Source organism: Salmo trutta, chromosome 18 (genome assembly GCF_901001165.1).
Source record: "Salmo trutta chromosome 18, fSalTru1.1, whole genome shotgun sequence".
NCBI classification, from domain to species: Eukaryota; Metazoa; Chordata; class Actinopteri; order Salmoniformes; family Salmonidae; genus Salmo; species Salmo trutta.
This window is the reverse complement of record NC_042974.1, coordinates 38,417,929-38,431,985: the sequence shown is the minus strand read 5'-3', so window position 1 is coordinate 38,431,985 and position 14,057 is coordinate 38,417,929. Positions and strand designations below refer to the sequence as shown.

The 14,057-nt window shown below is 44.4% G+C and overlaps 1 pseudogene; it reads right to left on the bottom strand.

Moving 5' to 3' along the window:
* LOC115152675 (formin-2-like) overlaps positions 1 to 14,057 on the bottom strand; it is a 45,793-nt pseudogene that overhangs the window by 9,075 nt on the left and 22,661 nt on the right.

Genomic DNA, 14,057 nt, shown 5'->3' with positions numbered 1-14,057 from the left:
CTTAAGGGCCAAGCCAAATTTATTCAGCCTCCTGAGGTTGAAGAGGCACTGTTGCCTCTTTTTTTTTACCACACTGTCTGTGTGGGTGGACCATTTCATGTTGTCAGTGATGTGCACGCCGAGGAACTTGAAGCTTTTCACCCTCTTCACTGAGGTCCTGTTGATGTGAATGGGGGCTTGCTCTCTCTGCTTTCTCCTGAAGTCTACGATCAGCTCCTTTTTTTTGACGTTGAGGTAGAGGTTATTTTCCTGGCACCACTCCACCAGGACTCCCCCCTACTCCATGTAGGCTTTCTCGACGTTGTTGGTTATCAGGCCTACCACTGATGTGTCGTCTGCAAACTTGGTGATTGAGTTGGAGATGTTCATGGCCACACAGTCATGGGTTAACAGATGGGGGCTGAGAATGCACCCTTGAGGTGCCCCCGTGTTGAGGATCAGCATAGCGGAGGTGTGTTGCCTACCTTTACCACCTGGGGTCAGCCCTCCAGGAAGTCCAGGATCCAGTTGCACAGGGTGGGGTTGAGCTGAGCTGTAGTCGATGAACAGCATTCTTACATAGGTATTCCTCTTGACCAGATGGGATAGGGCAGTGTGCAGTGCAATTGCGTCATCCGTGGATCCGTTGGGGCAGTATGCAAATTGTAGTTGGTCTAGGGTGTTGGGTAAGGTGGAGGTGATATGATCCTTAACTAGCCACTCAAAGCACTTCATGATGACAGAAGTGAGTTCTACAGGGTGATAGTAATTTAGTTCAGTTACCTTAGCTTTCTTGGGAACAGGAACAATGTTGGACATCTTGAAGCAACAGACTGGGATAGGCTGGGATACTGGGATAGGGAGAGATTGGAGTGTGTATTGACATATTCAGCCAACTGGTCTGCACATGCTCTAAGGACGCACCTTGGGAATTCGTCTGGCTGGCAGCCTTGCGAGGGTTAACACGCTTAAATGTCTTACATTGGCAATCTTAAGGAACTGCATTCTGGCCTTCCATGGACTCCTGTTTCATGAGGGGATATGCATTTGAAATCCCGTTGTCATCCATCACCATGGGAAAAGGTAAAGCACTCACGAATGAAGAGAAACACATGGTTGTTGAACTTCATAAATCAGGCAATGGGTAGAAAAAAAAGCTATGAAATGACTATATACCACTTACCACTATTATGGCAACAACTTAGAAGTATAAAACCACTGGAACAGTGGTAAACTTGCCTGGTACTAGTCACATACGTATATTGTTTCAACACACAGTGAGGAAGATGTTAGGGAGGCAAAGAAAAATCTAACAGCCAAAGTTGGAGAATTACATAACCTGGTGGCATCTTCGGTTCACCAAATCTACAAATAGACGCCGCCCCCATGCCAATAGACTCTAAAGGACGGGTCGCCAGGAAGAAAGCCTTTATTGAGAGCAACCAACAAATGTAAATGTCTGGAGTTTGCTAACTGGCACTTGGATTGGAACCGTTGCTATGGACGGATGAGATGAACATATAGCTCTTTGACCATACACACCAGTGGCAAGTATGGCGTCGAAAGACGGATACAGTGCCTTCAGAAAGTTCACACCCCTTGACTTCTTCCACATTTTGTTGTCTTACAAAATTGGATTCAAATTGATTTAATTATAATTTTTTGTCAATGATCTACACAAAATACTCTCTAATGTCAAAGCAGAGGAAAAAGTCTAGCATTTGTAAAACATACATGAAAAAAAAAACACTACATATCTTGATTAGATAAGAATTCAACCCCCTGAATCACCACATGTTAGAATCACATTTGGCAGTGATTACAGCTGTGAGTCTTTCTTGGCAAATCTCTACCTGGATTGTGCAACATTTGCCCATTATTCTTTTCAAATTCTTCAAGCTCTGTCAAATTGGTTGTTGTGCTAAACAACCATTTTCAGCCATTCAGGAACATTCAATGTCTTCTTGGTAAGCAACTCCAGTGTAGATTTAGCCTTGTGTTTTAGGTTATTGTCCTGCTTAAAGGTGAATTAATCTCCCACTGTCTGGTGGAAAGCCGACTGAAACAGGTTATTCTATAGGATTTTGCCTGGGCTTAGCTCCATTCCGTTTATATTTTATCCTAAAAAAGTCCCAATTCTTTAACGATTACAAGTACACCCATAACATGATGCTGCCACCACTTTGCTTGAAAATATGGAGAGCGGTACTCAGCAATAGTCCTGAATTAATTGTGAATAATGATGAGTGACAAAGGTACAGAGGCACAAATAACATACCCCCAAGACATGCTAACCTCTCACCACTATAATAACAGGGGAGGTTAGCATTTTTTGGGGGGTATGATATTTGTGAATCTGTAATTTTCTCACTCATCATTATTCGCTATTCATTCAATACTATCCGTAATCATTGTAGCATCCACATTAATGTAGAAGTGTTTAGAAACATATTCTTCTTTTTTTACAAAAAAGGGTGTCAAAAATGGTGTCAATAATTTCAGACCCCACTTTATATGGCATGAAACTTAAAATAATGAATCATGAGCAAACATTTTAACAATGATTGTTTAATACCTAAACGCTTATTAGAAATATAAAGTTCAGTCCAAAAGCTACAAATCTAGTTGATATTTGGCATGGGTCCTCAGATCCTCAAAAGATTCTATAGCTGCACCACCGAGAGCATCCTGACTGGTTGCATCACTGCCTGGTATGGCAACTGCTCGGCCTTCGACCGCAATGCACTACAGAGGGTAGTGCGATGGCCCAGTACATCACTGGGGCCAAGCTTCCTGCCATCCAGGACCTCTATACCAGGCGGTGTCAGAGAAAGGCTCTAAAAATTGTCAAAGACTCCAGCCACCACAGTCATAGACTGTTCTCTCTGCTACCGCACGGCAAGCGGTACCGGAGCGCCAAGTCTAGGTCCAGGAGGCTTCTAAACAGCTTCTACCCCAAGCCATAAGACTTCGGGACACCTAATCAAATGGCTACCCAGACTATTTGCATTGCCTCTCCACCCCTCTTTTACACTGCTGCTACTCTCTGTTGTTAACATCTATGCATAGTCATTTTAGTAACTCTACCTTCATGTACATATTAACGCAACTAACCGGTGCCCCCGCACATTGACTCTGTACCAGCAACCCCCTGTATATTGTCTCGCTATTGTTCTTTTACGGCTGCTCTTTAATTACTTGTTACTTTTATTTCTTATTCTTATCCATATTTTTTTTTAGACTGCATTGTTGTTTAGGGGCTTGTAAGCAAGCATTTCACTGTAAGGCTTTGGTTTTCGCACAGTAATAAACTGTCGTAGGGGTAAACGTTGTCCTTTAACACAATATATATATATTTTTTTTGTCCTATAGAGTGAAGAGTAAATTAATTTGTTTCTAAAACACCTGTTGTATCCGGCGCATGTAACTAATAAAATTAGATTTTATATTGTTGTGCATACATGTAATTGATGTATCTTACCTGATTTGTGGTAATGTAGACATGTTTCTTTGTCCATTGATTGATCTTTCATATTCCACGTCATAAACACTGCCAAAAACTATTTTCACTCAGTGAAAGTTCTTGTCATTAAACACTTACAACAAAAAAGCATGGTATATAATCATGAAAACATTACAAACAACTTACTTTGCTATACAGCGATTGCAAGGTCTCAAGGTCCACTACAGTGTTGTCCATGTTCAGAATGGCTGTAAAGGAAGGGAAAGAATAAATCGCGTTTAAAGATAATCTATACCAAGTTCCTATTGGACAAATTATTTTGGTCCCATCTCACGAAGAACTCTTAACCAGTCATGACAAGTAAAACAACTTAATGTATTTCAACCTTGGCAGATCTGCCATAAACTCATACCTTTAGCCCCCTGAGTTATAATTCACGCTGGACTGAAAGATAACTCATGTCAAGATATGTCATAAGCGTCGTAATGATCGGACCAAACTGCAGCGGGGATGTGAATCATCTTCTTGATTTATTAAACCTGTTTGGGATAGGGGGCAGTATTTTCACGGCCGGATAAAAAACACGTACCCGATTTAATCTGGTTACTACTCCTGCCCAGAAACTAGAATATGCATATAATTAGTAGATTTGGATGGAAAATACTCTAAAGTTTCTAAAACTGTTTGAATGGTGTCTGTGAGTATAACAGAACTCATATGGCAGGCCAAAACCTGAGAAGATTCCATACAGGAAGTGCCCTGTCTGACAATTTGTTCTCCTTCTGTGGCATCTCTATCGAAAATACAGCATCTGTGCTGTAACGTGACATTTTCTAAGGCTTCCATTGGCTCTCAGAAGGCACCAGAAAGTGTAATGGGGTGTCTGCAGTCTCTGGGCGAAAAACAGCAGGAGTTTTTATGAATGGTCAGGCTGAGAACAGTGACACTTGAGAGAGAGAGACGACTGCATTTTTTTCTTTCAGCCTTTGAATGAATACAACGTCGCTCGGTTGGAATATTATCGCTATTTTACGAGAAAAATATCACAAAATTGATTTTAAATAGCGTTTGACATGCTTCTAAGTACGGTAATGGAATATTTTTTTATTTTTTGTCACGAAATACGCTCGTGCGAACAAAATGTACGAACAAAACGGAGGTATTTGAATATAACTATGGATTATTTGGAACCAAAACAACATTTGTTGTTGAAGTAGAAGTCCTGGGAGTGCATTCTGACGAAGAACAGCAAAGGTAATCCAATTTTTCTTATAGTAAATCTGAGTTTGGTGAGGGCCAAACTTGGTGGGTGTCAAATTAGCTAGCCATGATGGCCGGGCTATGTACTCAGAATATTACAAAATGTGCTTTCGCCGAAAATCTATTTTAAAATCTGACACCGCGATTGCATAAAGGAGTTCTGTATCTATAATTCTTAAAATAATTGTTATGTTTTTCGTCAACGTTTATCGTGAGTAATTTAGTAAATTCACCGGAAATTTGCGGTGGATATGCTAGTTCTGAACATCACATGCTAATGTAAAAAGCTGGTTTTTGATATAAATATGAACTTGATTGAACAAAACATGCATGTATTGTATAACATAATGTCATCTGATGAAGATCAAAGGTTAGTGCTGCATTTAGCTGTGGTTTTGGTTTCTGTGACATATATGCTTGCTTTGAAAATGGCTGTGTGATTATTTTTGGCTGTGTACTCTAACATAATCTAATGTTTTGCTTTCCCTGTAAAGCCTTTTTGAAAATCGGACAATGTGGTTAGATTAACGAGAGTCTTGTCTTTAAAATGGTGTAAAATAGTCATATGTTTGAGAAATTGAATTTATAGCATTTGAGGTATTTGTATTTCGCGCCACGCTCTACCATTGGATATTGGTGAGGCGTTCCGCTAGCGGAACATCTGTCCCTAACATTAAAGAAATGAACACTGAACAAAAGAATGACGAACAACAGTCCTGTAACGTGCATAGACTATACATGGAATAACCACCCACAAACACAAGAGAAAATAAACCCACTTAATTCAATACGGCCTCCAATTAGAAGCAACGATAACCATCTGCTTCTAATTGGAGGTCGTTCCCAAAACTAACATAGAAATAGACAAACTAGAAAACCCACATAGAAATAGAAAACAGATCAAAAACCCCGAAACACACTAAACAAACACACCCCTGCCACGTCCTGACCAAACTACAATAACAAATAACCACTTTTACTGGTCAGGATGTGGCAGTACCCCCCCCCGCCCCAAAGGTGCAGACCCCGGATGCACCTGAAACAAAAACTAACAAAACAATAACCACAAAATAAAGGGAGGGAAGGGAGGGTGGCCACTGTGCTACACCCCCCCTTCCCAAACCTCCCCCCTCCGGGCTTAATCCCCACTCTAACCTGTCCACCCCTGCTGAAGGCTCTGGGCTGAGGGCCGACTCTGGCTGCGCCGGACTGGCGGGCCGACTCTGGCTGCGCCGGACTGGCGGGCCGACTCTGGCTGCGCCGGACTGGCGGGCCGACTCTGGCTGCGCCGGACTGTGGGAAGTCGCCGGAAGCTCTAGACGGGGCACTGTCGCCGGAAGCTCTAGACGGGGCACTGTCGCCGGAAGCTCTAGACGGGGCACTGTCACCGGAAGCTCTAGACGGGGACAGCGCACTGAAGGCCTGACGTGTGGGACTGGCTTTGGAGGCACCAGACTAGTGACTCGCACCACAGGGCTAGTGCGAGGAGCAGGAACAGGACGAACTGGACTGGGCAGGCACACTAAAGGCCTGGTGCGTGGGGCTGGCTTTGGAGGCGCCAGACTAGGGACGCGCACCACAGGGCTAGTGCGAGGAGCAGGAACTGGATACACTGGGCCTTGACTATGCACTGGAGGTCTGGAGCGCACAGCCTGCACAACCCGTCCTGGCTGGATTGTTACTGTAGCCCGGCTCTCACCGCCAAACGCTCCCCATAATAAGCACGGGGAGTTGGCTCAGGTCTATTGCCTGACCTAGCCAATCTTCCCGTGTGCCCCCCGCAACATTTTTTGGGGGCTGCCTCTCAGGCTTCCTTGCCATCCGTGTTCCCGCATAACGTTCCCGGTCCTCTCAAGCCTTCTTCCATGGTCCTTCTCCAGCTAGTATCTCCTCTCAGGTCCATGACTCCTTATACTCCTCCTGCTGCTCCTTCCTCCGCTGCTTGGTCCTCTTATGGTGGGTGGTTCTGTCATAAGCGTCGTAATGATCGGACCAAACTGCAGCGGGGATGTGAATCATCTTCTTGATTTATTAAAGAAATGAACACTGAACAACAGTCCTGTAATGTACATAGACTATACATGGAACAACCACCCACAAACACAAGAGAAAATAAACCCACTTAAATATGGCCTCCAAATAGAAGCAACGATAACCAGCTGCTTCTAATTGGAGGTCGTTCCCAAAACGAACATAGAAATAGACAAACTAGAAAACCCACATAGAAATAGAAAACATAGAACATAAACCAAAAACCCTGAAACACACTAAACAAATACACCCCTGCGACGTCCTGACCAAACTACAATAACAAATAACCCCTTTTACTGGTCAGGACGTGACAATATCTGAACTGATTACAGTCCCATTTCCCTACTAAATACTGATATTAAAATATGTGGAGAAATTGATCCTGGATTTTCTCCATGACAAATATGAGAAACAGACTTTGGCCTGTTGCTGGTAGTACTGAATAATCTACAGTACAAAAACAAATACCCATATCTAAAGTACATTAGGTTTAAGGTTGTTTGTACCAGGGCCGTTCTTGCTGACCATCTGATGAGCTGGTGACACCAGTGATAATAAAACCTTAGAAAAAAAGCTCTTATGAAAAGCCACAATTATTTAAAGAATGGTCAATCTTTTTTGTATGCATGCCTTCATTAACATCCATTCAAATCGTTGACGCGTGTTACTGACTCCAGTCACTGTTGATGAACAGGGTCAGCATGGGCCTCGCTGCTTTGCCTAGCTTCATTCGTTGCATTGAGCTGATTTCATATTTTGCGCATACGTATTGCCTAAACATGTTGTGTAGGTAAGCCTGGGGGAAGCTCTGCACGTTTGGGCGTGTCTACATCGTTTGGTAATCGCATACCTTGAACTGAATATATCTAGCTAGCTAGAAATAACAACCTGACAAATGGACAATATACTGCACCCCAAATAATTTTCCAGGTTGGATTTTCAAGGCAAACTTGATATTATTCTGGACGACATGCTGCTTGATGGCCTCTGGATATGATATCTGGCTGTCAAAGGCATCAACCGTCTTCCTGCTGATGGTCTATTGGGAGATTTTCAGGTAAACTGATGCACTCTTTCGTGTTATGCTGAATAAAATAATGGAATGGGGTTCTGCTGTGCACTTACAGTATCAGTGACCTAATAAAGTTGTGGATGCCCAGAGACAAGAGTTTGACACTTTCTATGATCGGTTGGATCACAGAGAGGTTCACCGTGAAGGACGATGAATGGACTTCATTTACAAGGATAGGTAGGCCTAAATGCATTTAACTTTGCAATTTGCGGGTTCATTGAACATGAGAATAGACAACATCCCTTTGATGCATTTGATTTATCAAGATAGAATTTCGTTTTGATTAGATGCTTTTTTTACGTTTTGATCTGCATTTTCAATCATTTTGATTGTTGATATGGACCTTTCGTTAGAACATTATTTATTATATATGTGCGTGTAATAATATTTCACATAATAATAATATTGTGTGTGTGTGTGTGTGTGTGTGTGTGTGTGTGTGTGTGTGTGTGTGCATGTTTGTGCGGTGAATTGGAAGAATTGTAAATCCATTGTGAAAGGCTACGGAGTTTGTGTTGCAAACTATTTGGATGAAATGTTTACATATATTGTTCTTTTAGTGCCACCTATTGGTTGTAACTGTCGATGCTACATCGGTCTATGACTGAGCTGAGGTGAGCTGAGTTGAGTATGCCATTTTGTTGGATGATATGAAATATGCGGCCATCGGAGGCTATCGTTTGTTTATCTCTTGCTACATTGTTATCTACCGCATGTCACTGTCTCACACACTGCTACAGACTACTTTCTCACACAGCAGGTACTATTGGCTCTGAGTCTCCACGTTTTCAGCAATCCCCTTTAACACTGGAAGTCATAAACTAAAATATAAATATGGGTTCTGTCAAGGTACACCTGTAAGTATAATACTTTGAAAGTTTAAAGACGAACAGACCCTGTGAGTCTACCTTGTTTAATCTGAGGTGTTGAGTTATGCACTGGAATTGAGCACAGTGAGACCATGTACGTATATCGGCTTTTCACACTGTTTTGATCTATGTAGTACAGTAACAAAGCTTGTCTCAAAGGAACAGGATATAATAAACATTCAATTTTCATACACTCCTGCAGTACTTCTGATTATGAAGGGCCAATGAACTTGCATGATACATGCATGCCTAACTGAAACTTTTCCACACAACCGCCTATGAAATAGAAACAAACTGTAAACCTTTCTGGAATATAACTGTAGATAAATCAGTTGAATGAGTGTTCTTTGAAATTCTTTGCAGCTACTGTTCACTACCTTACCATCTGTGTGTGAAGAATAGATATGTTTAACGAACTCAGTCACAGCATCAACCCAGTGATCTTCTTCCAAGCATTCATATGGATGGCCTTAATCTGCCGTAAATCATGAAGAATTTTTGCTGTGTAAAGGCCTTTAGGTATTTCTATACTGTGGTCAGACTGGCGAAACAAGTAAAACTGTCAGTTATTTATTTCATTCTGCTTTCCCATGTCTGTCTGTCAACAGAAAATTGCTGTGAGACAAGATAAACAATCCTCAAAAAAGCTGTCTTCTATAATATTCACCCACCTTTCTCTTCTTCACAGTCCCCCTGTGACTCCATCACATACTCCATGTCTATCTCTCTCTCACACCCTACACTGTCTGCCAGTTTCTCTCTCTGTTTATTGCTTCACCCTCAACCTTCTCACACTCTCTCTCCCTCCATAGTCATCACAGGGCCAGCCTCTCTGCGCCTGCTCTCTATTTTTCTCCGCCTGCTCTTTCACACTCACTTATTAGGTTCTAGTTACTGACTCAAACTGGGTTGAGAAGATAAGGCCTGTATCATCTCTCTCAGAAGTCCCATTGATGACCAAACCCAGCACCATCTGCCAGCATCCTCCATACCGCACTGAGCAAGGCGCCAACCCTGGCCCCTAGCATAAATACTAGCCCTCTAAAAAGTTACTGGAAGGTTACATCACACAGAAATGTTTTATGAAAGTTTCAGCCAAATAGAAGACCAAATAACCACAAATTGAGAGCTAAAATGACTATCTATAAAACCATGCCACAGTCATAAAAAAGAAGATCAAAAACTTTGATTCAGAAAAAGTTTATTTCTCCTTTCTCTCTTTAGATGCAGGGCTTAGGGAACATATTTAAATCCCAAACAGTGTCTGGATGATTCCCTTATCATTCGGAACATTCCAATATCATCCCCCATGATATACTGTAACCTCTAATCCAGGGTTTCCCAAACCTTTTTGCTCTGTTACCCACCAATTGAGGTGTCTTTTGAGTCGCAACCCATTATAAGGGTTAAGTGGTGAAAAAACATACACAGACCAAAGAATAAGTACAAAATATATTAATAATGCCCACTTCTTCAAAACATTTAACTAAATGTAGATTTGAGTATTTCTTCTTGAGACCGATTTTAAGAAATTTACTGTACAATCATGAAATTATTTGTAACAATGCAGGGGGGGGGGTTTGTGGATCAAAAAGACACTTAGGTGGTGGGCGTGGCAATGGGCGAGGTCGGTTGTCTGCGCAGCAGAATTCTGTGTGGTCCCTGGGCAATACAGTTTCAGGCCTACATCTTGGTGGTGGAGAGGAAATGTTGCAGTTTTAAAGGTTCTGCACAGTGATTTTGAGTGACTAAAACATCACCGATAATATTTCCCCCGCACAAAAAATTTGCTGAATTTGTGAAAATCTACTTTTTCTTTCATGTCTAACTATCAGTGAAGCTGAAAAGACAGGCTGAGTTGGTGGGTAAGCTAATAGGCTGAGGGGGCAGGAAGCTCACCTTGACTGACAGTTATTTGAAATGCTTATGTCAAGCAATTTGGATGCAGTGTTGCCGTGAGTTAATATGAAGCAAATTTTCTGATTCACAAAGCAACTCAAACAACATGCATGCAACATCCAATCATGTCATACATCACATCATGGTTTCACAAATTATTTGTTTATCCAACTGTTTGGATTCAGCGGCGTAGGGTCAAGGTACAGGACAACAGGCAGGCCCAGGGTCAGGTCAGGCAGAGATCGATAATCCAGAGAAGGGGCAAAGGCATAGGACGGCAGGCAGGCTCAGAGACAGGACAGGCAAGGGTAAAAGGATGAGAAAAAGAGATACTGGGGAAAAGTAGGAGCTAAGACAAAATGCTGATTGACTTGAACAAACAAGTGCCAGTCGGTGTTGTGGAAGCGAAGTGGCCTGGGCCTTACTGAACCCCTCCCGGAGGTCCTGGTACTCCGCGGGAATGGAGGGGAGGTTCGGGGCAATTTCCAAGCCCCCAGGAAGACGTCCCGGGGCAGGCAATGGGCGTGGCAGAACGGGCTCCAGCCCTCGATGGCACCAGTAGACCAGTCAATTGAGGAATTGTGTCGCTGGAGCCATAAGAATCCCAAATCCACAGGAACCTGCGGAGACTCAATTAGCAGGAATTGGATCATCTCGCTGTGGTTCCCCCGACACTCGTAGGTTGATGGGGTGGTATGGTTGGTGATCCGGCCTATAGAGTGCCCGTCCAGCGCTCTAACATCCATGGGAATGGAGAGGGGTTGAGTGGGGATGCCCAGCTCGGACGCCTGGGTAACGTCCATAAGACTCATATCAGCCCTCGAGTCGATGAGTATGTGGAGAGACTTGGACTGGTCGCCCCACAGCAGGGTGGCATGGAGAGGGGAGCGAGTAGGGGGGAGAAACAACATTATCCTTAAGACCCACCAGAGTACTCATTCCTACCAATGAGCTAGGTCTCTTGAAGGGACAGGTAGACACATATTGACCGGCAGTACCGCAATACAGACAACTCGATGTTAAGTCTGCGTACGCATTCGGCTGGAGACAGCCTAGCCCTACCGAGCTGCCGAGGCTTGGGAAGGGGCAAATCGGCAGTCTTCGGATGCTCTTGGAGGAACTTGGGTAAGCCGGATCCTCTCGGGTACGAAGATGTCAGGGACTTCCGGAGTTCATCAGATGCAAGGTGGGATCCTCGAGTGAGCGATTGGGATCGCAATCAGACCTCTTCTCCCTCCTACGTTCCCGTAGCCGACCATCGATCTGGATGGGTAAAGCGATGAGAGAGTCGAGATCCATCGGTAGTTGCCGGGCTGCAAGCTTGTCTTTTACTCCTCTGATAATCCGTGCAGGAATTCTTTGAACAGCGCTTCCGGTTTCCAGGCACCCTTCGCTGCTAGCATGCGGAAATCCAACGCATAGTTTGCCACACTGTGGGAGTCCTTCCGGGCAGCCTCTCTCCCGGACACTGGAGCCTCAAACTTTTCTCACCTCCGCCACGAATACCTCCAGACTAAGGCAGACGGTGGATTGTTGCTCCTGCACCGCCGTGGCCCACGCGAGTGCCCTCCCGGACCTCAGCGTAATAATATACGCTGTCTTCTAGCGGTCCAAGGGGAATGAAGAAGGCTGCAGTTCGAAAACAAGGGAGCACTGGGAGAGAAAGGCCGGGCAGATTCTGAAATCTCCATTGTAGCGCTCCGGGGGAGGTAAGCGGCTTTCCTGGGAAACCGGGTGACGGCGCTGCTACCAGCCGGGTTACTGAGGGGCTGGGAGGTTACCGTTGTGGTATGCTGCCTAGTAGGCAACCCACTGAATTGCTCCCGCAAAGCTTCCAATGCTAGGTCGTGATGTTCGGCCACATCCTGGAACCCTTCCATCAGACCACGAAGCAACTCCTTGTGACTACCAATGAGGGCTCCTTGGGAGGAGACGGCGTTGCGGAGGTGTTCCAAGTCTGCTGGGTCAGTCAGGTCCATTTCGTACTATCAGGTAAGACCCAAGTGCAGACTGTGTTGAAGTAACAATGTTTATTGCAACAACACGGCAAGGAAAATGACAGGTCAAGGTAGGCAGGGGTTGATAATCCAGAGTAGTGGGGACATGGTACAGGACGGCAGGCAGGCCCAGGGTCAGGTCAGGCAGAGGTCGGTAATCCAGAGAAGGGACAAAAGCACAGGACGGCAGGCAGGCTCGGAGACAGGACAGGCCAGGGTAAAACCAGGAGGATGAGAAAAAGTGAGACTGGGGAAAAGCAGGAGCTGAGATAAAACACTGGTTGACTTGAACAAACAAGACAAACTGGCACAGACAGACAGAAAACACAGGTATAAATACCCAGGGGATAAATGGGGAAGATGGGCGACACCTGGAGGGGGGTGGAAACAAGCACAACGACAACTGAAACAGATCAGGGCGTGACACAAAAGCTGTCTGTATAATTTATCTAGCTAGCTAAAATGGAATTATCCGCCCTGTTTTATGAAGATACTGTAGGTAATTTCAGTTGAAACTGGACAGGGTGAGGTCTGGGTATACCTCATAAAAAATATATACTGTATATCAGTTTGGCATATCTCTTCTGTTGTAGTTCGCAGCAGCACTGACAGATGTGTTAACACATCTAAGTTTTGAACGACCCTTCCCCACCTTTTTTCCCATGCTGGCTCAAGACCTAGTTAGGGGAAACCTACAGCATAAGTATCTTTGCCATAGATGAATAGGGGAAACACGTAAATACACTGCTCAAAAAATTAAAGGGAACACTTAAACAACACAATGTAACTCCAAGTCAACCACACTTCTGTGAAATCAAACTGTCCACTTCGGAAGCAACACTGATTGACAATAAATTTCACATGCTGTTGTGCAAATGGAATAGACAACAGGTGGAAATTATAGGCAATTAGCAAGACACCCCCAATAAAGGAGTGGTTCTGCAGGTGGGGACCACAGACCACTTCTCAGTTCCTATGCTTCCTGGCTGATGTTTGGGTCACTTATGAATGCTGGTGGGCTTTCACTCTAGTGGTAGCATGAGACGGAGTCTACAACCCACACAAGTGGCTCAGGTAGTGCAGCTCATCCAGGATGGCACATCAATGCGAGCTGTGGCAAGAAGGTTTGCTGTGTCTGTCAGCGTAGTGTCCAGAGCATGGAGGCGCTACCAGGAGACAGGCCAGTACATCAGGAGACGTGGAGGAGGCCGTAGGAGGGCAACAACCCAGCAGCAGGACCGCTACCTCCGCCTTTGTGCAAGGAGGAGCAGGAGAAGCACTGCCAGAGCCCTGCAAAATGACCTCCAGCAGGCCACAAATGTGCATGTGTCTGCTCAAACGGTCAGAAACAGACTCCATGAGAGTGGTATGAGGGCCCGACGTCCACAGGTGGGGGTTGTGCTTACAGCCCAACACCGTACAGGACGTTTGGCATTTGCCAGAGAACACCAAGATTGGCAAATTCGCCACTGGCGCCCTGTGCTCTT